Here is a 24,528-nt window from a genome sequence, read left to right as displayed (position 1 = left end):
TCACTGTAAACATAAAGTTAAATTTGACACCCTCACAACAGATCATTTTTCTGGGCGCTTTTCTAAACACAACAACCCAGATGGCATTTCTGACATACGAAAAACAGTTACAGCTGGCTTCAACTTTCAAAACCTTGGCAACTTTAACTCTGCTATCTGCAAGGAGATTCCTGCAGGCTTTGGGTTACATGGCCTCCTGCATCCTTCTTGTACCATATGCAAGACTACATATGAGGAAAATACAGTGGTACCTAAAAAGTGTATGGTCTCAGCATTGCCACAGTTTTTAGACATACTGATCTCCGTCCTGCCTTGTCTTCAAAAGGAATTCCTTTGGTGGTCCAAGGCATGTACTCTAAACAAAGGAAAACCCTTCTGTCTGCCTCCTGCCACTCGGATACTAACCACGGATGCCTCAGATTATGCATGGGGAGCCCATTTTCAGGGCAACTGTCTGCAGGGCCTTTGGACAAAGGATCAGAAGCACCTGCATATCAATTTAAAGGAAATGTTAGCCGTTCAGAAAGCTCTATTGGCCTTCAGGAATCTTCTACAACCAGGACAACTACTGATACGGACAGACAACACCACAGTTATGTGGTACATAAACAAGCAAGGGGGATCTCATTCCTACCCCCTTTGCAGACTAGCCATGGATCTATGGAACACAGCTCTAGCTTGCAATCTGGACCTTCAAGCTCAGTTTCTACCAGGAAAGCAAAACTTCCTGGCAAGACAGTCTGAGCAGAAACCTTTCGGACCCACACGAGTGGATGCTGGACACCGAAATATTCAGGATGATAACAGCAGTCTGGGGATGTCCTCACCTAGACCTCTTTGCATCCCACCTCAATCATCAACTACAGATTTTTTGCACCAGGACTTTCCACGAACAAGCTTGGAAAGTGGATGCACTATCATTCAGTTGGAGAAACCTCTCGGGATATGCCTTTCCGCCTCTTCCTCTTCTTCCACGGGTATTATTAAAGATCAGACAGGACAAGCCCAAGATGATAATCTTGCTGGCCCCAAATTGGCCTCGACAGTTTTGGAACCCAACTCTGAAAAACCTATGTCTTGAGCCCCCTTGGGTTTTACCACAGACTCCGAACCTTCTGTCCCAACACCAGGGTCAGGTTCTACACTCCCATGTCAGAACTCTCAGCCTGGCGGCCTGGTTAATCCAGGGTCTTTGATTCATTCTCTCCTACCCAAGCAGGTTATGGATGTCATTTTAAAAGCCAGACGTCCTAGCACTAGAAAATCTTATGCAGGAAAATGGAAAAGATTTTGTTCCTGGATGCAGGCTCAGGATTCTGATCCTCTTCTTCCTAACATTCCTTTGATTTTACTTTACCTGACAGATCTCTTACATAAGGTCTCTCTTTCTCTTCCATTAAGATACATGCCTCTGCTATTTCCGCTCATTACAATACAGACCCCTCCAATCTTTTCCCACCAGCTCATGAGACAGTTTCTCAGAGGAGCTAAGATCTTAAGACCTCCTAGATCTCCTCCCATTCCTGCTTGGGATCTCAACTATGTTTTGGAAAAGCTCACCTTACCTCCTTTTGAGCCTGCTGCCTCTTCTGACATCAAGTTTTTATCTTGGAAAACAGCCGTCCTGTTAACTCTGACCTCTGCCAGGAGAGTTTCAGAGTTGCAAGCTCTTATGGCTGTGGAACCTTATATTATTTTTCATCAAGACAGGGTGTCTTTAAGGACTAATCCTACTTTCATGCCTAAGGTGGTTTCCAAAGTGGCTTTAAATCAAACTATTCACTTGCCAACTTTTTTCCCCACTCCTCAAAATAAAGGGGAAAGGATCTTACATTCCTTGGATGTACACAGACAACTACGTTTTTACCTGGACAGAACCAAGGCCATCAGAAAATCAGAGCAATTGTTTGTTTCTTATGCTTCAAGTTCCCAAGGTAAAGCCATTACAAAACAGACCATTTCTAAATGGATTGCTCATGGAATCATATTTTGTTATTCACACCATGGAAAGCAAATCCCAGGGAGTATACGGACTCATTCCACCAGAGCTGCTGCCACTTCAGCTGCCTTCCTCAGGGGAGTTCCTACGAAAGACATTTTGGAAGCTGCAACTTGGAGTTCAGTGCATACTTTTTCAAAGCACTACAATCTACCTCTACTCTAAGTCTAGGGCAGGCTTTGCTTCTGCAGTCTTGCAGGGCCTTTTAGCCCCTTCTACTTTATGACCACCTCCCTTTCATTCTGCTTTTGGATTCTACCCTACAGTCATGACTGCAACAGTGAAACACGATGAACATAGTACAGTTGTGTACACTTACCATAAATGTAGATGTTCGAGTGTCTTCACTGTTGCAGTCTGCTTCCTCCCTCCTGTCCCCTCTTATTTTTACTTTTGTGTGGTTCCTTTTTTCACCATTCTTCTGAGGTGTATTTGCAAAGGATATGGGACCTTACTCATTTTGGGACTCCTGACATCTGGGGCAAGAAAAACTGGAGAACATGGCGTCGGCTGTCAGCTTTGTACTCCTGGCGCTCTGACGTCAGGGAACATGGCTGAACAGCCGACGCCGGACCCAGACTTTGGGATTCTGGCCGACCGAGGACTGCCTGCCGGCAGGGGAGAACCCTACAGTCATGACTGCAACAGTAAAGACACTCGAACATCTACATTTATGGTAAGTGTACACAACTGTACTTTAATCTCCCTGAGGAAACCCCTGCAGCTCACGAATCCTCTTCTGAGAGTCCCACTGAAGAAGGTCACCATAAGCGCAAGTGCAAAGGTCTCCCCCGAGTCCCTCACTACGGACACTGACTTAGATGAAGGAGAAGGTTCCCCCAGGTCACCTCCTGAAGACGTCTCCTTCGGAGAGATTATGGAGGTCCTCCGCCAGAGGGGGGAGGTTGGTCAGCCCCAAAACCTTCTGGGGATGAGTCAGTGTTCCTGGAAGCCTTTGGCATGGGCCCATCTACTTCCTGGGTGTCCCCGCCAGCGGACCTCATCACCACGAGGACATGGAAAGGAGCCTGACACCGTAGAGCCCATCCCCAAAAGCCCTGACAAGATTTTGTCTTCCCCTTCTGACAGACAACCTTGGTCGAAAGGAGCCCCAGTTGATGCTATGTTGGTTGCAGCGGCCACAAAGAAGGAACTAGCACAGGAGAATTCCTCAGTCCACCCTCCAGATAAGGAGTCCAGGTCAATGGATAGGTTTGGGAAGCACATCTATTCCTCCATGATCTTTTCAATCCGTGCGCTGAATTATTTGGCACATGTGATCCGGCTTCAGCGAGAACTTGCTTCGGAATTCTCTGAGTCGCCCCCAGAGTAGTTTTCGCCGCAGGACAGGCAGTTGTTCTCGGTGAAAATGTCTGCTCTGAAGTCAGTCTCAAACATGTCAGTGTGACTCCTTTCCCATGCCATGGAAGGAACAGCTAGGGTGGCTGGGACAGGCATATCCATGAGGCGTCATGCCTGGCTCAGGTTGTGTCAGTTCGTGGACCCTTTCAAGGCATCGTTTATCAACGCTCCCTACGACGGTTCTTCCCTTTTTGGGAAGACAGTACGTGACACACTTGTCCAGAGCGAAAAGGATGGGAAGACTTTGTCTGCTGTTGGGATGCGCTTCTCTAACCCTCAGCGGTCCTTCTCTAGGAATCAAAGAGGGCAGAATAAAAAGGTTCTGAAAATCTCAGTTTTCCCAGGATTCTCAGGACAACTATTCCCCCAGAGGCAGAGGGGGACAGGATCGACACCGACCCAGAAGTAGAGGGGGTCCCAGGAATTTTGGGTCTAGGGAAACTTTTTCTGATAGACCCGGTCAGCAGCCCTGAGGGGTTGCCCGACTGTCCTACTCTGGAGGCAGTCGGGGGAAGATTGTCCTTATACCCAGCAGCATGGGAGTCCATTACGACAGATCGCTGGGTTTTACAGATAATATCCAGAGGTTATTCTATCCCATTTGTTGCCCCTCCAAATATTCCAAAACACCTTCTGGATGTTCCACCCGCTCACACGGAAGCCACAGCTGTAGTGGTTTCAAAGCTGCTTCTGAAACGAGCCATCGAACAGGTCCCCCCTGATCAGTCCGGATCAGGCGTCTACTCAAGGTTCTTTTTGGTGCCAAAAAAGACGGGTGACCTCAGGCCTATTCTAGACCTGTCAGCATTAAACCTGTCTGTAGCCAAACAGAAATTCCAGATGGTCACCCTACAGTCCATTCTACCTCATCTCCAAGTGTGGGACTGGATGTGCTAGTTAGACCTCCAGGATGGTTGCCACCACATCAAAATACACAGAAGCTGCTGGAGGTTTCTGCGCTTCCGGCTGGGAGCCAGTCATTTTCAGTTCAGAGCCTTACCCTTTGGTCTCACCACAGCCCCCAGGGTGTTGAGAAATCCCAATTGCAACCAGTACAAGTTCTAGACTTCATTGGGGCACAGCTAGACACTTTGCAGATGAAGGTATTCTTAACTCCAAACAGGATCCTATACCTCGGGTACCACATAGCTCAGATAGCAAACTCCAAGTCTCCAAAGGCGAGCGAGGTTCTCCGGGCTTTGGGCTCCATGGCTGCCGCCATATCGATTCTCCCTTGTGCGCGCCTTCACATGCGGATTCTTCAATGGACTCTGGCTGTTCGGTGGTCTTGGCTAGATCTGCCCATGGAATTTCCGATCAAGATCAGGCACATCTGTAGGACGTCTCTTCTTTGGTGGTTAAGTTCACCGGAGATATCAGAAGGACGCCCCTTCGTGTCATCTCCAGTCCAAGCCACAGTGACCACGGATGCCTCCCAACTCTGTGGGAGGGACACTGTTTGGGAGGGACAGTCCAAGACACTTGGTACCAGTCAGAGACCAAGTTGCACATAAATGTTCTAGATATGAGGGCAGTGCTTTTAGCTTTGGAAGCCTTTCACACTGTCCTCCCTCTCGGATTGATTGCAATTCAGTCAGACAACATGTTGGTTGTCTGGTATATCAACAAGCAGGGGGGAACCAGATCCTACCCCCTATGTCGCGAGGCCATGAGAGTGTGGGAATGGGCGATCTCCACCGGTCGGTTTCTGGTAGCAACGCACACCCCGGGGTGCTGTAACATTTTAGCGGACAGATTGAGTTGGGCCATTCTGATGCCGCATGAGTGGTCTCTGAAACAGTCAGTAGCAGACGAGATCTTCCTTTAATGGGGTCAGCCTTGCTGCGATCTCTTCGCATCTCCGTCCAACGCGAAGTGCAACGAGTTCTTCACTCTGATTCCCTCACCAGGGGAAGTCCCCAGAGATGCTCTAGTCCATGCTTGGCCCCCCGGGCTTCTCTATGCTTATCCACCATTGCCACTCATTCCGATGTTTTTTCAGAAAGCTTGCCGACTGTGGTGCAAAGTGATCCTCATTGTCCCGTTCTGGCCTCGTCAGGTTTGGTACCCATTCCTTTGGTGGTCTCTCTTAGCTCCCCCGTGGGTTCTGGATCCCTGCCCAGATCTAATTTCCCATCCGCCCGATCTGGGCAGCCTCAAGCTGACAGCCTGGTTGCTCCAGTTCCGTTAATTGCCAGGACTCCTGGTCTTTCATCCCTGGTAAAATCCATTCTGGTGGCTTCTCTTAAAGACTCCACTAGGAAACTTTATTGTAGTAAATGGAAGCGCTTTTCCATTTGGGCCTCTCAGAGAAAACTTGATCCTTTTACAGTCCCTGTTCCAGCGGTGTTTGGATTTCCTGTCTGACATCTTTCAGCAAGGAGCTAGTTTCTCCACAGTAAAAGTACAATTGGCAGCCATTTTCAGTTTTCACGATGGTGAAGACAACACTGCCTTGGCCTTCTCTAGGCTGCGTAAGGCTTTTCTTAAAGGTACTTTTCTGTTACGTCCACCTGTCAGTGATTCATTGCCTCCTTGGGACCTTACTTTTGTTTTACAGACATTGGTGGCTCCTCCTTTCGAACCTGCAGCTTCAGTGGACTTGAAATTTTTGTCCTGGAAGACCGCTTTCCTAGTCGCCATTACATCTGCTAGGAGGGTTTCTGAGCTTCAAGCTCTGTCTGCCGTGCCTCCATATTTGGTCTTCTACAAGGATAGGGTCTCTCTCTGTACTAATCCTTCCTTCTTACCCAAAGTGGCATCTGAAGCAAACATAAACCAGTCCATTAATGTGCCCGTTTTCTTTCCTAACTTCCAAAATAAAGGTGAATGCAAACTCCATTTGTTAGATGTTCATAGACAGCTTAGTTTTTATCTTCATAGAATGAAGTCTTTCCGCAAGACTGACCAATTGTTTTTCCTTTTCCAAAGCATTTATGGGGAAAGCTATTTCTAAAGTTTCTTTGGCCAGATGGATCACTCTTTGTATTTCACATGCCTACAAAGCAAAAGGTTTATTTCCTCCTGGTCTTAAGGCTCACTCTACCATGTCCATGGTGACTTCTGTTGCTTTTTGGTGTAGGGTGCCTTTGGATGATATTTGTGCAGCAGCGATCTGGGACAATTCACATACCTTCATTTCCCATTACAAATTAGATCTGATTTCGAGGGGTAGAGCATCCTTTGGCTCTGCGGTGCTCAGGAATATATTCCATAAGGGCCTCCCAGGATCGGAATAGCTGGGGACTCTGTCCCACAGGTTGTAGATAAAATGAAGTTAACTACTTCAGATAAAGAAGTTATGTACTCACCATAACGTTCCATCTGAGTAGTTATACTTCATTTTTCTGCAACATTCCCTCCGTCCCCCGGACCTTGTCCTGTCTTTTCAGGTTTGGTTCATTGGGCTGAGTTACTTATGTTTTTAGTTGCAGCAAACTCGATCTGAGGGAAGATGGGAGATGGTAGGGCATTATGGGTAAGGGGAGGAACTCTGAGCTTGGAGCAGATGCTAGAAAGAAATTTGCCGGCTCGGATCCGTATACCCACAGGATGCAGAAAAATGAAGTAGAACTACTCAGATGGAACGTTATGGTGAGTACATAACTTCTTTTTTTCTGGGAGCTTCCTGTTTAAGAATAATACTATGCCTTTGGGAATTGAAATGCAGCAGAAGTAGAACGAACAGCTACTTGTGCACCCAATATTATTGTTATGCAGAGATTAGTATCTCTGTAGTGTTTTTATTTCTTATGGAATGCTGTCAACAGTGGACAGAAGCATGTGGCAGATAAGGATGTTCTTCATCTCACATTGCTGCAGTCCTTACACTTGGGGTAGTCCGCTGTCCTCGGTCGGCCCGAATATCAAAGTATAAGGCTGACGTCGGTCAAGGCGCATTTGACTGACATCAGGACGTCAGGGTACAAATGCGCATGACCGACGTCATATCCTCAGTCTTTTTTGCCGCATGGTCCGATGCAGAAGCAGCGTTGCAAGTGCCGGTTGGCGTTCTGAAATTGTTCGATTTGGAGTTTCAGACCGAGTCAAAGTTGGCTAAGTACCCGTAGAATATTTTAGTTTTTCTTGCCTCAGTGGTTTACCGGATGTCAGAAAAAGTGAATAATTGTATTTCTTGTGGAAACAAATACCGCATAGAGACTACCATACTTTGTGTATTCCTTGTTTAGGGCCTGAGCACGACGTTGTTGGGTGTCGCTCTTGTGCTAGATTCAATAAGCGCACTATAAAGAGAAGATTAGATTGTGCCAGGTTAGTCTTCGGAAGCGGTGCAATTATAAAATGCCGTCGGATGCTCCGGCGCTTCTTCGAAGAAGCGCAAGGACAAAGCAGTTAAGCCTGGGCTAGAAGAACCGTCCGTACCGGACGCCGGTTCTTTAGAGGTGTCGGTGGAGCCGGTGGTTCCACCGGAGGTTTCTTTGGGATCCCAGGGAGAGACTTTGTTATTGCAGGATGTGGCCTCTCAGGAGGCAGGTCAGGCGGATGGGGCTTCTCAGGTTACTATACTCCCCTCCCTGCCTAGGGTGGTTAGGCCCTCTCCTTCTGTTTCCAAGGCTTCTCCCAGAGGCAGGCCAGGTTTAGCTTCTGTTGGTGTCACCCCTAGTTCTTCAGGAACTGTGCCCAAGAAGCATATGCTTAAAATGGCAGAAGATTTGATTACTTTGATTAGGGGTTCTTTGCCCCCTCCTGATAAGAGACCTAGGGTGGAGCCGGAGCTAGGGAGTTTTGAGCAGGCTTCGATGTTTCAGAGTCTTCGGCTGAAGACTTGCAGGAGTACTCTCCTTATTCTGATTCTGATGTGGATGATTCTACTCCTTCTGCTTCTCCTCCTGAGGATTTTTCTTTTCAGAAACTCTTCATTCCATGAGGGAGCATTTTAAGTGGGAAGGTCAGGACTTCTCTGATTCCAGGAAAAGGCTTAGGGAATTTTTGTTTTTACCCCAGCATAGGCCTTTGGCTATACCTCCTGTTTTGGATGTAGTGGAAGATGTTTTTACAGAGGCTTCTCTTAATCCTGATTCTTTGCCTCCTGCTCCTGTTAAACCGGATAGGTATTACAGGGTGCCTGACGCTCATAAGTATCTTTTTAAGAGTCCTAGGGCAGACCCAGAAACTGTTAGCCAGGGGCCTAAAGGTGTTCAGGCTTCTGTTGTCAAGAATCCGGTTCCTGCAGATAAAGAGGCCAGGGCCTTGGATAGATGGGGAAAGAAAGTTTATACTTCTTCCACTCTAGCTATGAGGGCTTTGAATTGCCAGTTTCACATGTTGAAATACCAAAACTATCTCCTTTCACAATTGAAGTCTAAGGTTGATGCTCTGGCGGAAGGTATTGATTGTAAAGAGTTGCAAGATTTAGTACATGTTTCTGAACAGGTGGGTAAGCATTCTTTGCAATGTGGTTTTGATGCTGTACAGGCCTCGTCTAGGGTGGCTGCCACTGGGTCAGTTCTTCGCAGGCACGCCTGGCTGAGGGATCAAAATTTATCTGACCATGTTAAAACAAGGATTTTAGATGCTCCTTTACAATCTGATGTGTTGTTTGGTTCTCCTGTTGAGGCAGTTTTAAAGAAAATGGAAGACAAGGCTAAGTCTATGCAGACTGTTAAAGATTTTTTGCAGGTTCAACCTCCAAAGTTTAGTAGAAATTGGCCTACTAAGGGGTGGACGTATCCTTCTTATGATTCCCAGTCTAGGGGTAGATCTAGACGTGGTAGGGGCAGAGCTCAGGGCTCTTTCAGGCCTAGAACAGGGAGTTCTCCTGCACAGTCTTCAGGTGAGGGCAGGGGTCAGTCCTTTCGTAAACAGACCCAATGACCTACCTTTTCAGCTGCCAGAGCCTTCTCGTCTGGCAGCACCTTTGGGAGGAAGGTTGGCACTTTTCAAAGAAAATTGGAGTTTAATTACCATACACCACAGTTACAGGTTTTATTTCCATACCTTGCCTCCTTTCAAAGGCATGCCAGACGTTCCTCCTCAACAAAGAATAGAGGCTCACAAGCAAATTTCTCTGTTACTCCAAATAGGGGCCATACAGCCAGTCCCTATGCCAGATGTGGGCCTAGGATTTTATTCTCGCCTGTTCCTAGTACCAAAGAAGGGGAACACGTGGAGACCAATTTTGGATTTATCTATCCTCAACACTTATCTGGACATTCCCAAGTTCAAAATGTTGACGTTACAGCAGCTTTTACCTCTGCTGGACAAAGATCATTGGATGGTAACTTTGGATCTCAAGGAGGCGTACCTTCATGTTCCTATCAGACTAAGTTGCAGGAAGTATCTGCGTTTTCGAACTGGGACTTCTCACTATCAGTTCTCTGCATTGCCCTTTGGCTTATCTACTGCGCCCAGAGTGTTCACGAAAGTTCTGGCTCCAGTGATAGCTTTCTTCAGGCTAAAAGGAATTCAGATCTATCCTTATTTGGACGATTGCCTGATTCTGGCTCAAGGAAGGGACGAGCTTCTTCATCATTTGGAATATGTGATAGCAGTGCTAAGATACCTGGGGTATTCTGTGAACGAAATAAAGTCCAGTCTAGTACCCTCTCAGGACATGTGCTTTCTGGGTGTAAGACTGAATACAGCATCCCAGATGGCCTTTTTGACCCCGGACAAACAAGAGAATCTTTCCCTTTACTTCCATCAACTATCTCATCAGTCCGGGCTGACTGCAAGGACAGTCCTTCAAGCCTTAGGGTTCATGGCATCTTGTATTCTGGTGCTTCCCAATGCCAAACTGCATATGAGGAAGCTACAATGGTATCTCAAAAATGTATGGACACAGCACTGCCAGGATCTGGACACTGTCATTCAAATAATACCTTGCATTCAAAAGGAATTTTTGTGGTGGGCTCAGGAATGTCACCTAAACAAGGGACTCTCTGTGACCCGGCCAGAGGCGAGTCAGATTTTAACGACAGATGCCTCAGACAAAGCTTGGGGAGCTCATCTAAATGGAAAGTGGATACAAGACAAGTGGCCTGCCAGACTACAACATCTACATATCAACTTGAAAGAGATGTTAGCAGTCCAGTTTGCATTAATAGCTTTCAAGGATTTACTTCTTCCAGGGCAGGTGTTGATTCTAACAGACAACACAACTGTCATGTGGTACATCAACAAGCAAGGGGAACACATTCTTATCCTCTATGCAGGCAAGCAATGATTTTGTGGGAGACTGCTCTCAGTTTACAGCTCAATCTTCAGGCAAGGTTTCTGCCGGGAGCACAGAACTCCTTAGCAGATGTGTTGAGCAGGCTAATTATGGATCCCCACGAGTGGAAATTGGATCCTCATGTATTTCAGAAATTGACAGTGTCATGGGGAACTCCAGACATAGATCTGTTCGCTTCTCCACTAAACCACCAGCTGCCAAAGTTTTGCACAAAAAGGTTTCATCCCACAGCTTGGAAAGTGGATGCTCTTTCCTTCAGTTGGAGCAATCTTCATGTGTATGCCTTTCCGCCTCTGCCTCTCCTCCCAAAGGTACTACTAAAGGCCAGACAAGACAAGCCAAGGATGATTTTGATAGCTCCAGATTGGCCTCGACAGCATTGGTACCCATTACTGAGAAACCTGGTTCGAAAGCCTCCATGGCCTTTGCCTTCGATTCCACACCTATTGTCTCAGGAGGACAGTCATTTGCTCAATGTCAAGCTTCACTCTCTGCACCTAACAGCCTGGCATATTCTGTTTTGAACCATAGTGGGCCTCCACTTCCACAGCAAGTTTTGAATGTTATTTTGGAAGCTAGAAGGCCTAGTACAAGGAAAGTGTCGCAGATAAATGGAAGAGATTTTTATTTTGGAGTGCAGCAAAGGATTTTGATGTTTCTGAGCCTAATTTAAGTGTGGCTCTTCAATATCTTACTGAGTTACTGGACAAAGGTTTGTCCTTCTCTTCTATTAAGGTTCATGCTGCAGCAATTTCGCTCAGTATGATTGTTACCGACCATTGTTTTGGCATCCTATCTTCAAGCAATTTCTTAGAGGGGCAAAGAATATAAGACCCCACGAAGAGCTCCTACTCCTGCTTGGGATCTCAATTTTGTGTTGGAGAAACTCACTCTACAACCTTTTGAGCCTGCAGCTACTACTGAATTAAAGTTTTTATCATGGAAGACTGCTTTTTTGTTGGCTATTACCTCTGCAAGAAGGGTTTCTGAGTTGCAGGCCCTTATGGCGGTTGAGCCTTTCTTCATTTTCCATAAGGATAGGGTATCTTTACGTACTAATCCTTCCTTTATGCCTAAAGTGGTTTCTAGTGTGGCTTTAAACCAAACTATTCATTTGCCTACTTTTTATGCAAATCCCCAAAATAAAGGGGAAAAGATTTTGCACACTTTAGATGTTCATAGGTAGTTGCGATATTATTTGGACAGAACTAAAGGGTTCAGGCAGTCTCAGCAGTTATTTGTTTCTTTTGCTTTGAGTTCTCAGGGCAAGCCTGTGTCAAAACAAACTATTTCTAAGTGGATTGGGTTTTGCATTGCTTTCTGTTATTCCCATCATGGCAAGGAGATTCCAGCTGGGATTAGGCCTCATTTCACTAGGGCTACTGCCACTTCGACAGCTTTTTTGAGGGGGGTGGCAACTAAGGATATTTTGGAGGCAGCTACTTGGAGTTCAGTGCATACTTTCTCTAGGCATTATCACCTACCACTTTACTCTAAATCCAGGGCTGGTTTTGCCACTGCTGTTTTGCAGGGCATTTTGGCAGCTCCTGCTTCCTTATAGTTTGGCCATCCTCCCTTACCTCTGCTTTGGGATTCTACCCAAGTGTAAGGACTGCAGCAATGTGAGATGAAGAACATAGTACAGTTTTGTACCTACCATAAATGTAGATGTTCGAAGATCCACATTGCTGCAGTCCAATTTACCCTCCCTCCTTCCCCTCTGTAGTTAGAGGTGGTTGTGTGGGTTGGGTTGTCAATATATTGTATATATTGTATATATTGTACATATTTTTAGTGCTAGGATGGTTGGTTGTTTGTTTGCTGTCTTTTGGTTTTGACCTTTATTTTTAGGGTCTTCTGACATCTGGGGCAAGAAAAGACTGAGGATATGACGTCGGTCATGCGCATTTGTACCCTGACGTCCTGATGTCAGTCAAATGCGCCTTGACCGACGTCAGCCTTATACTTTGATATTCGGGCCGACCGAGGACAGCGGACTACCCCAAGTGTAAGGACTGCAGCAATGTGGATCTTCGAACATCTACATTTATGGTAGGTACAAAACTGTACTTTTAGCATTCTAAAGAAAAACATGATCAGTGCATGACTGAACTAAAATGCCAAAAATGTAAACATGGTGAATGAAAAGGCTTAGCACCCTTAATGTAGCTTAAAGTGCTTGAAAGGATCAAGGAAAGAAGCAGTGAACAGAATTGTTCAGCCAGATAACATGGGTTTGACTTAGTAACCTGTGTGCGTATATTGTGCCACTGTTCTTCTTTCGGCTTTTCCCAAAATCAGTCCCACTTGAATACTGTGACATACACTGGAGTTGATAGAATGTGATGGTCTATCTTCCCATAAAAAATAACTTTCCAAAAGTAATTTTGAGACCATGTAATGGTATGTGTTTTCTTTTATATTTTTGCAAAATGCATGTAACCATATTATTTATTTATTCGTTTATTTTGCATGCAGATATGCCATTCATGCATTCATTTATTAATTCACTCATTTTTCAAAACCCACTGTATCTTGTTCAGGGTTTTAGGGATAATGGAACCTGTGTTGGCGTTCCAGTTATATTTTGTGTTTAATATTTTTGTCTGTTCAGTTTGCGGTTAAAAGTTGTTCTACAGTGGGGTTACATAACTATGTATGTCAATTTTATGTTAATCAGCATACAGATTTTTCACCAATTGTACCTACTTTTCATGGGTCTTTGTCCAGATTTTTGATGATTCCAGGTTGAAAGGTATGATGACAACTCTCACTGACCAGTTGGTGTGGGCTATTAACTGTTTTTTGGAGATGTACTCCTATCTTAGGATCTTGATCTTCCCGATAGACAGATGTGCCTGTCAGCAGTGGGTTCACGCTGGTTCTGTGGCATGAGATCTCAAGTTAAGGTGCTTCCATTCCTGTTAGCTCTACCTCTTCAGAATGTCCCTGTGCTTCAGAACTAGAAGAGGGGTGTCCTGTGTCACTGGTGCTTCTACCTTTTCCATCTGTTTGGGAAATTAGTTTGTCTCTCTGCTTAGCTTTTTTTTCATTCAGTTTCCAGTGGTGAATGGGAACAGGTGGATTGGGGGGAGGGGCTTCTTTCTGTTTACTTCCAATAGTGCTGTTTCCTCTTGGTGAGTTCTCCAGCCTGAGGGGGTGATAGTGGGATTGGTTGTGTTTCCCTATGTTTGACCGAATCACTAGAATATGAATTATGGTTTTCTAAATATTAAACTGTGGAAAATGCCACTCAAAAAACAAACATGCAAAAAAAAAAGCACAAAGTTTTTTTGTTTTTTTTTTTTTACTGGGAAGGCCCCTGCAACCCACATATAGGCACTTGGCCCCCTACCCCCAAACCTGTCAGGTTATTGTATAGCAATGCCATGGTCACACTAGAGTGGGAAAAAAGGGGGGGAAACAACAAAAGTGCACTGCCAGCTTGTTGTAGAAACCAGCACAGCATCACAGTATGACCAAGCAAACCACAGTATTCAAAGCTCAGACTACAGGCATGTGATCACACATGTCTCAGCAATGTTTAGATATCCCAGTTGGCTGGACTTTGCTGGTTCATTCTCTACAACCATGGAGAGTGAGCAACATTCAGTCCCCTTCTTCTGGTGGTGGGGGTGTCCTTCTTGTGGTTGTGGAGGGGTTGGTCCCGTGATATCACTGGACCCTTTGTCTGCTCATCCCAGTGTCTGTCTTGTTTGCTTCCGTGAGTGTAACATTCCCCCATGGCTTTCTTGGTCTGCTCCTGGCAGACCTGGTTTCTGCACCACTAGTGTCTGTGGCGCTCCTTTCCCAGGCAACCTCCTCTGTTGTGGCTTTGGAGTTGGGCATTTTTGGCTTGACATTGCTTAGTGTTTCAGTTTTAGCTAATCCTTAGCTAATACCATAGCACCATGGATGTCTCCAAGAACTGGAACTTTCAGACTGGAAGACTGAATAATCCAGCCATAGCACCTGTCAAAGAAATTTATTTTTGCAAATCAAATGATGCGGTAAAAAATGTATATTCTTTGTTGTGGATGTACATCTCCCCCCATTTGTTCATTTGGATTCTTCACTGTCTCCATCTTAAGCTTTTAACCAATCATTTAAACATTTTTTATTTAAAGAAAGGGTAATGAAACTGACTCAGAACAACTCTTGATAGTGTGAAGAGTAGACTCTTGCATGTCATTTCACCTACTCCGTGTACATGTATGCTGTTCTTTCTCAGTGAACCTGCTTGAGGGTACAGTCTTGCTTGTCAGTGCAACCTACTTGGAGATGAATACAGATGTAGCAAGGTTCACATAGGATCACAGGATTGTAGGAGTTTACTAGGCTATTGACTTGGAGGTCATTTCAAGCCTAGCTGTTTCAACCCAATGTAATACCATATATATGCTTGTCAATAGCAATCAAAGGATTGCATTTAGTAATGACTGTCCATGTACAGGAGGGTTGTGGTTGCTGTCCCCATAAGAATTTACAGTGCCTCATCCACTCGTCCAGGTTCGTTTTGAACAGTTTCATAGTGGTGCTCGTAGCCTATTCCAAAGATGTCAGTCTCTGGGAGACAAATCTCCACCATATCCTGTTTAAGTCGCAGACCATATTTCAGTCCCTGGAAAGGGTAGCTCTAGTCCCGTTTGATTTACGGATGTGCACCAAGTTCATTAGGTTTGGGTCTGAGATTGCCCTGTAAGCCTGTCTTTCTCTAAGAAGTCTGTACAATAGAGAGTATTGTAACAGGGGCTTTAGTCGGTCTGTGTTAGGCACATGCTGGAGTCCCTTGGTCTCCTTTGTTAGAAACCTCTGAGGACCCTCCAGTTGCTGCAGGTGCTTTGTACGGTACATGATAATGGAACTTGTTTCCAGTAAGTTTTCCTGGTTAGCAGAGTTGCTTTGCTCTACGTTTCAGGTACTCAGTTATTGGCCTGATTAGTGCCCAAAATGGGTTATAACCTCCTTTGCTCTTACGGTGATGCCTTTACTAATCAAGTGTGCTATGTAGAAAGCCTTCCTTACTACAGTAGACACATAGTGGTCAAAGTTAAGGTCACAGTCAACTTTTGATCCCAGATTCCTTACCACTTTATAGGTACTTTGGTATTGTTGTTTTGATAGTGTGAGTTGACATTGTTTTTTGCCGAAGGGAATGATAATGCATTTCTTTGCATTCAGTTTGAGACCGTGACTAAAGACACCAGTCGGTCTGCGTGTGACCCTCCTGGAGTATACTGACTACATTTGGGGATTCAGTAATTGTGCACCTAGTTTGTAGTCGTCCACAACTTGGTCAGCCACAACCCGTTAGGGTAGTAAAGACTGACTGATATGCTTACCTGGTTAACAAGTACATAAAAATCCTTTTACAGTTCTCCCCTTTTTGGGGTGAACTTGGAGCACTGTCTATGTAAATTAGTTTCTCAGTGTCTGTTCGCATTTGACAGTTAAGGGACTCAAATACACGAGTACAGGGTAATTAATACCTGTTATAGCAGCACCCTACTTTTAACTTGCTTTGCTAATTGCCAGAACTGTGGTTGAGAAAGCAGGAAAGTACATTGTTTATATGCTGCAAGAGTCTGTGTGTAAGATTTACTGTTTAGTGAGCATGTCACTCAGCCTTACTTTGTGCATGGGTAATTCTTGTTCATATGTGTACATTTATGCTTAAGCACTCAGAAGTGCTTCTTGGAAGTTCATTGTTATGTCTTTACTGGAACTAATATTTTTCCAGCCCTAGGTGTAACAGCTTTTGTGACTGATGTGCTGTATCGCTAATGTCACTCGTGTGTTAACTTGACTGTTGCATGCAGCTTTTGCAAAAGGGAATGAAGGTCAGCAAGATCCTCACTATATTAAGATGTAGAAAAGTCAGACATGACTGCACCACATTAGTCATTAGGGCATATTTACTACTGGTGTTAAGACACTGAAGTAGTCCCTGACGAGCACCAGCAAAAACAAAAACTATTCAGAAGTCGTTTTTTTTTTCTTTAAAGAGAAAGTACCTCCTTGGTGCTTCATTTTCCTCATTGTCATGTCCAGTATTGTTTTCCTCAATTTAAAGTACATTTTCCAAAGTTATTCAGAAAATTGGTAGTTAAAAAAAAAAATCTTGTTCATGCAGTAATTTTTTTCCTAAACAGTAATCATAACCAAACTGAGCAGTTAAATTTAAACTGGACATAATGTTCCAAGAACACTTAAATAAAAATGAAATGCTGAAAGCAAGTGACTAATTTCTGGTTGAGTATCAGTCAGTAACATGGCAATCCTCTCTCCCAGTCACCACTGGTGTATCACAAGGCTCAAACCTTGGTCCCCTCCCCTTTAACATTCTCATCATCACTCTCCACACATCACAACATCAGGCCACCTTAATTCAATACACAGACTTCTCCTTACACCCACGCATATCAGATAACCTGACACATCTCCAAAAATACTCAGGACGTTTTAACGACCACTGAAACATGGCTTTTTAACTCGCAACTCATGCTCGACCCCCCCCCCCAAAAAAGCTGATACTGTTTTCCCCCAAGTCCCCCTCTCAAAAAAAGAATAAATAAAATCCTTTCTCAAAAATACAGTCATCTAAGTCACTTCTCATAGCAAATTATTAGGGATGATAGAGTGGGTGATAAGTCAACCTGCATATACAAAATTGCTTTAAAAAACACACCAAAACTAGGTATGCTTTACAGAGCCAAAATCGTTCTCACCAACGCAATTAAAACTACACTTGCTAAATAAAAGTAAATCAGAAATCACAGGTGCTGAAAAATCACCATACTGGGTATATTAAGTGCTTTTGTTCTTTTTTACTTTTATAACTTCATCATGAAATACACATGCCATTAAACCAATTTAAATAATCTGTAAAGATGACATCACACACAATTTAACCAATCATACCCTTATATCAGTAAAAATTTAAATACACTACTACACTTGGCACTGCTTACCTCCTACCCTCAGTACTTTATGGTGCTCCCATCCTTACTAACCAGGCATCAGAAAAATCATGACTTGAGCAATGCTATAATAAAGTGTCTACATTTGCAACAAATACCCCTTTCAGATCCCATCACTGTATAGCATTAAAAAATTTAAATTAGTCAGAACTTTCCAGTCAGCTAACATTTACACAGCTTCTTACCACCTGTAAAATTATTAAGCATCCATTTGCATGTCCAGCACTAAGTACCATTCTACACAACTTTGTTCCCAGTTACCAAATGCTCCTGTCTGTCCACACACTTATGCAATCTGCTGGGCATGGTCTGTACTTGTACCATGCTGCTAAGGCTTGGAACTACTTACCTGTATCCGTCAGGGTCAGTACCCTCTCTCTAGTCCTTTAAAACTATTCTGAAGGACTTCCTAGCAAAAATGTGGCAGTGTTATTGGTCAACTCCAGGATAAACTATATCCATAAATATCAACAAGTACCTTTTCATACCTTGCACCTCCTTACTCGCTTGTTTAACCCCAGACCATGATGTCTCCCGTTGCTGGTTCTGTGCCCACTTTAACATGAAAACCATTTGTCGTAGCGCTCTTTTTGTAGCCAGTTATTTTCGTCTTCTGTCTTTGCATTCCGAAATGGCGTCCATCAGCCAACAATCCGGAGACATTCCGAAAAAAATGTAAGGATAAAGATAGAGACAGACCACACAAGGCTAAGCCTTCTGATGACTCTACCGCTAAGCAGGTTGTCAGTTCTCCGGAATTCAGTGAGGTGCCTTCGCAGCCCCTGATGCCCGATTAGATACCTTCGCAGGTCTCTACTGTGACCCTTTTGGAGTCCAGTATGCCGCAGAAATATTCTTTGCCTTCTGAGCCTTTGGTTTGGTCCAGAGCCCTGACACAGGCACCAGCTTCTATGGAGGTTTTTCGCACTACCGAATCTAGGCAAAAACAGACGTCTTCTCCTCCAACTACCATTTCTATCAGACCGATGGATACTCTTAGGCTTAGAGGCAAGGCTACTCTTAGGAAAACTACCTCTAACCACCATTTTACTCCTGCTCCACCACCCCAAGCTCAAATGCTTAAAATGGTGGAGGATCTTGTCACCCTTGTCAGGGGTAGTCAAGCCGCACCTTCTAAAAGGAAAAGAGACCCTTCCCCTGAAATACTGACAGAACAGGATTCTGAGAGTCTGATTATTCAGATTTTGAAGAGGAACAGCCACCTCTTACTGCTTATGAGGATTCGGATGCAGAGGAATCCATTCCTTCTGTCTCCCCACCAGAAGAGCTTTCCTTTGTAGAAACCCTTCACACTCTCCGGGAACATTTCCATTGGGAATCCTAGGACTTCCCTCAGCCTAAGAAAATACTAAGAGAGTTTCTAGACCAGCCCCAGCACAGACCCTTGGCCATCCCTCCAATCTTAGAGGTGGTTGATGGTGTCTTCCATGAGTCCAGCTCAATTCCTGATGCCCTCACACCTACTCACAGAAAACCTGACAGGTATTACAGAGCACTGGATTCTCACAAATACCTGTACAGAAATCCTGCTGCAGACCTAGTCATTAAACCGGGTCCAAAAGGAGCTAAGGTTAGTTCTGCAAAGAATCCTACTCCTTCTGAAAAGGACTCCAGAGCTCTGGACAGATTGGGTAAAAAAGTATACACCTCTGCAACCTTAGCTATCAGAGTACTCAACAGTCAGCTCCACATGTTAAAATATCAACAACACACTTTGGAACTATTAACACACAAGATTTCAACCTTTCCAGACTCTGCCAATTCGAAAGTTAGATTTACAGCACTCTACTTGTCAAGTGGCTAAGCACTCATTAACTGTGGATATGACGCCCTAGAAGCCTCAAGCAGGGCAGCAGTGTCAGGATCTGTCATTAGGAGACATGCATGGTTGAAGGAACAACCTCTCCCTGATCATGTCAAATCTAAATTACTTGATGCACCCTTGGATAAGGACAGCTTGTTTGGAGAAAAAGCAGAAGAGGTGCTTAAAAAGATGTAAGACAAAGCAAAATATATGCAAACAGTAAAATATTTCCTTCAGGTACAACCACTTAGGTTCAGTAGGAATTTTCCCTCAACTTTCAAAAAAAAAAATACTGGTCCTTTCCTGCACCTAGCAGACAGGGGCAAGGTAAGCCCCGCAGGGACAGACCACCCAGACTTCTATCCCAGGGACAGCAGAGAACCAAACAGTGGACCACTTCCACTCCAAAGGCAGGGAGTTCTAAGCCATCCCTCTATGGCAAAACTCTCAATGACTCCCTCTCCCTCTGCCCTCTTTTCACTCACCAAAAACTAGGAGGAAGGCTCTCCCTCTGCAAAGAAAATTGGCTTTCAGTAACAAAGGACCAGTGGGTCTTAAAGATAATTTCTGAGGGATACAAATTCTCCGTCAACGAGCTCCCAATTCCAAGAGGGTACCCACACTTGCCTCCAAATCAGTAGACAGAGGCGTTGAAACAAAGTCCAAACTGTCATATCTCAAGGGGCAGTAGAACCTGTTCCCTCAGATCAAACAGGCAAAGGCTTTTATTCCAGACTATTCCTTGTTCCCAGAAAAGATGGCACTTGGCACCCCATTCTGGATTTATCCTTTCTGAACACCTTCCTGGTGGTCCCCAGATTTAAAATGATAACTTTGCAGCAGCTGCTGCCCATGCTGACAAAAAATGCTGGTTAGTTGCCCTAGATCTAAAAGATGCCTACTTCCACATCCCCATAAGGAAATCCTGCAGGAAATTCCTTTGTTTTAGAGCAGGCTCACACCACTTTCAGCTCTCTGTGCTACCCTTTGGCTTATCTGCTGCTCCCAGGGTATTCACCAAATGCTTAGCCCCGGCCATAGCCTTTTGCAGGCAGAAAAATATACAAATTTACCCTTATCTGGACGACTGCCTCATTCAGGCAGATTGCAAAGAAAAGCTCAAGGACCTCCTTTTTGTTAAAACCCTTCTAACCTCCTTAAGGTACACCATCAGTGAGAAGAAATCAAGGCAAACACCCTCCAGGAAGATCATTTTCTTGGGAGCACTGCTGGACACAGCATCCCAAATGGCCTTCCTATCCCCAGAAAAACAGAGCTTCCTGTCTCTCTATTTTACCCAGCTGGCTTCCAGAATTTACCTCACTGCGAAGAAGTTCCTGCAAGCTTTGGGGTACATGGCATCTTGCATTCTTCTAATTCCTCTGGCCAGGCTTCATGTGAGAAAACTTCATTGGTACCTAAAGAACCTTTGATGTCAGCACTCTGAACCTCTTAGAGACCTCTCTACCTCTGAACCCTTGTATAAGGGACGAGTATCTCTGGTGGGCAGGAGCCTGTGTCCAGAACAAGGGTCTTTGCTTCACCCTCCACCCAACTGGGCAGACCATTACCACCGATGCCTCTGACATAGCTTGGGGCATTCCCCTAGAAGGCAGGTGCACCCAAGGTCTTTGGGATGCCCAGCACTTTCCCTTGTACATCAACCAGAGGGAAATGATGGCAGTATAAAAGGCTGTGACATCCTTCAAACCCCGTCTCAAGCCAGGGGTTCTCCATATCAAAGCAGACAACACCACAGTAATGTGGTACATTAACAAACAGGGAGGGACCCACTCCTATCCTCTGTACAGGCTAGCCATGAACCTTTGGCTGGCAGCCTCTTCCATGGGACTACACCTGATAGTGCAATACCTACCAGGGATCAACAACACCCTGGCAGACCACTTAAGCAGAAACTTACTGAATCCCTACGAATGGCAGCTCCACAGAAAAATCTTTATACAAATCACTCAGGTGTGGGGGACTCTGGAGGTGGACCTTTCTGCTTTGCATTCCAACCATCAGCTGAAAAAATTCTGTACCAGGGAGTATCACTACCTAGTGTGGAAGGTGAATGCCTTGACCTTCCCCTGGAACACCCTCTTTGTGTACGGATTCCCTCCTCTGCCTCTTATTCCCAAGGTACTGATCAAAATAAGGGAGGAGAGACCAAAGGCCATCCTCATTGCTCCAGATTGGCCCAGACAACATTGGTACCCCTAACTACGCTGCCTGACCTTACAGCTTGCCAGACAGCTTCCCCTGATCTCAAACCTCTTAACTTTGGGGGGGGGGTGCTGCACCCAGACTTGTAGACTCTTAAACTATCTTAAAGGCAAACAAAGGGTCCCCTGTTAAGCAAACGGGTCCTAGACATCACAGAGGCCAGAAGGCCCAGCACCAGAAAATCTTACGCAGGAAAATGGAAAAGATTCTGCTCCTGGAGCCAGTCCAGAGGAGGCAATACCTCACAACCTTCCATCCCTCTTATCCTGGACTACCTAATGGAGCTGTTTAACGGTGGCCTCTCCTTCTCCTCTATTAAAATCCATGCCTCAGCCATTTCAGCTCATTTTGATACAGAATAGCCCCTGTTCTCCCATCCTTTGATAACACAATTCCTCAGAGGGTCTTCTGATATCAGACCTCCCAGAAGGCCACCCACTCCAGCCCGGGACCTGAATTATGTTTTGGAAAAACTAACTTTGCCACCCTTAACCTGCTGCTTCAGCAGAACTAAGATACCTCTCATGGAAGACTGCTATTCTCCTAGCTATCACCTCAGCCAGAAAGGTTTCAGAACACTGATGTCCATTGAGCCCTTCATCATCTTCCATGCAGACAGAGTCTCCCTGAGGACTAATCTCTCCTTTATGCCCAAGGTGGTATCTAATGTAACTCTCAACCAGGCCATAGATCTACCCACCCTAACTCTCAAAACAAGGGGGAAAGAATTCTACACTCACTAGACGTGCACAGATGGCTTCTGGACCGTATTAAACCCTTCAGGAAAACAGACTAACTACTTGTCAGCTTTGCCCCAGGGGCAGAGGGGGAAGCCCATTTCCAAACAAGCCATTTCCAAATGGATATCACACTGTATCCATTTCTGCTACAGTTTGCATGGGAACCCCCCCCCCAAGTCTATTCAAACCCATTCCACTAGGGCAGCTTCCAGTTCCACAGCATTGCTCAGAGGAGTTCCCACAATGGGCATCCTGGAAACTGCCACCTGGACTTCTGTCCATACCTTTACCAAGCATTACCACCTACCTCTGTTTTTTTAAGGCTAGGGCAGAGTTTGCCTCTGCAGTTCTGCAGGGCATGCTGACTCATTCCTAGGTCTCTTACTAATCCTGCCACCCCTCAGCTTTGGGAATCTTCCCACAGGTGATGACTGCAACAGTGAAACACGAAGAACATAGTACAGTTGTGTACACTTAGCATAAATGTAGATGTTCGAGTGTATTCACTGTTGCACTCCTGGTTTCCCACCCTCCTTCCCCCTTGTATCTTATTTCTTTAGGGAGACATAAGTTTCTAACGGTGGCTTTCAGCCACCATGACCACTTTACCATATTTACTTGGGCCTCTTGACTGGTTAGGGCAAGAAAAACTTGATGTAATGGCGTCAGCTGCCTTCCTTTATAGCACTTGACAACCTGACATCAGGCAGCAAGCGACAGCAGCCAACACAGAAAAACATTAACTCTGGTATTCGGGCTGGCCAAAGGCTACCACAGCAGGGATAAACCCACAGATGATGACTGCAGCAGTGAATATACTCGAACGTCTACATTTATGGTAAGTGTACACAACTGTACTTTCTGCACATCGTCTTATACTTTATTCTTACTTTCGTACTGCTGGCATTGTAGCTTGTACCACAACAATAAATATCAGCTATGGTAATGCACTCGGTTATCCTAATCAGCAGTCCACAGTTTTTCACCACCTCTCACTGTGCTATAATCAATAAATCCTGGTATACAAACACTTTAAAAATACCATTCTCTCAAGTATGGCAGTGCAAGTCAGTATCTGTACAGCATTTCTGAAATGTACTGGTTTTTGGATTTGCTTCTAAGGCTACACAAAGATTGCCAAAACAGCAATGTAAGCTACTATTGTAAAAGCTCTGATAAGCTATTATGTGAAATTATTCACTGTGATCTTGATCTGTTTCTAGTAAAGTATTTAATTTCATTGGCATCTTGTCCACACACTACTTGCATAGCTATAAAATTGTCTAACCTAAATTTCTGCAGTATTTGTAGCAATTCCACCACCATGATTCATGCTAGGTTGCAGCATGTTGCCTTGGATGGTTGCTCATTAAAGTGCAGTCAGAGCCACACATAAGTGACTGTGAAGCTACCTTACCATGATTGAATGTATTCTACTCAGAAAGGAAAACTAAAAACACAGGAGGTGTATATTTACTGTGCAAGTCAAACCTACTTTGCTGATTCCATCAATAGAAAATTGGGCCCCCAAAGTACTGAAAATGTTGAGCTTATCCAGCCTTCCTATGTAATCCCCTTCTTAAGCAGAAGCATCTTTCCACTTTTTGACTCATAGCCATACAGGCCGGATACCTCTCTGTGCTGGTAGAACTGGACTTGTACTTGAATCTTCATATTGAAACTTTTTTGTGATAGATTACGTGGTCTGTTGTAATGGGGGGAAGTGCAGTGTGATCAGTAGTGCTAAAACCTTTTTAGTACTTATAATGCTACTTCTAAAATTCTTATTTGGTCATAGTATAACCCATATTCTTTTCATTGCATTGAGCAAGCTGTAAACAGCATATTACAAGGTTGCAGAATATACAACCAGTGCCTCACAGCTATAACTCATTATTTAAACACTAAAATTGTCTGCAATGGCCCCCTTTCGATCAGTGTGTATAGTTGTCCCCCGTTAGCATACTGGACATATTTCACTAAAACATTTTGTCCCTACTCCTTGGTCACCCACAAAACACCTGTCAAAAATCTTTAGATGTCCTCTGATTTTTTACGCTTAAAGCCAGTAACTGTTTTGCTGATGTTATTGCGCCCTTACCTAACCTCTGCAGTCTCCTCCTCCTCTTCTGTTCTGTACTTTTAACAGCTACTTCATAGTTTGTTTTCATCTACTGGCACTTTCCTCCAGTCTTATCCAC

General features: G+C 44.7%; 1 protein-coding gene across 1 annotated transcript in view; it reads left to right on the top strand.

Moving 5' to 3' along the window:
• Positions 1–24,528, top strand: part of N4BP1 (NEDD4 binding protein 1) — a 679,137-nt gene that overhangs the window by 230,020 nt on the left and 424,589 nt on the right. The window lies entirely within an intron of this gene.

Source organism: Protopterus annectens, chromosome 8.part1 (assembly GCF_019279795.1).
Source record: "Protopterus annectens isolate FY-2018-M chromosome 8.part1, PAN1.0, whole genome shotgun sequence".
NCBI classification, from domain to species: domain Eukaryota; kingdom Metazoa; phylum Chordata; order Ceratodontiformes; family Protopteridae; genus Protopterus; species Protopterus annectens.
This window is presented reverse-complemented; position numbering and strand designations above follow the sequence as displayed.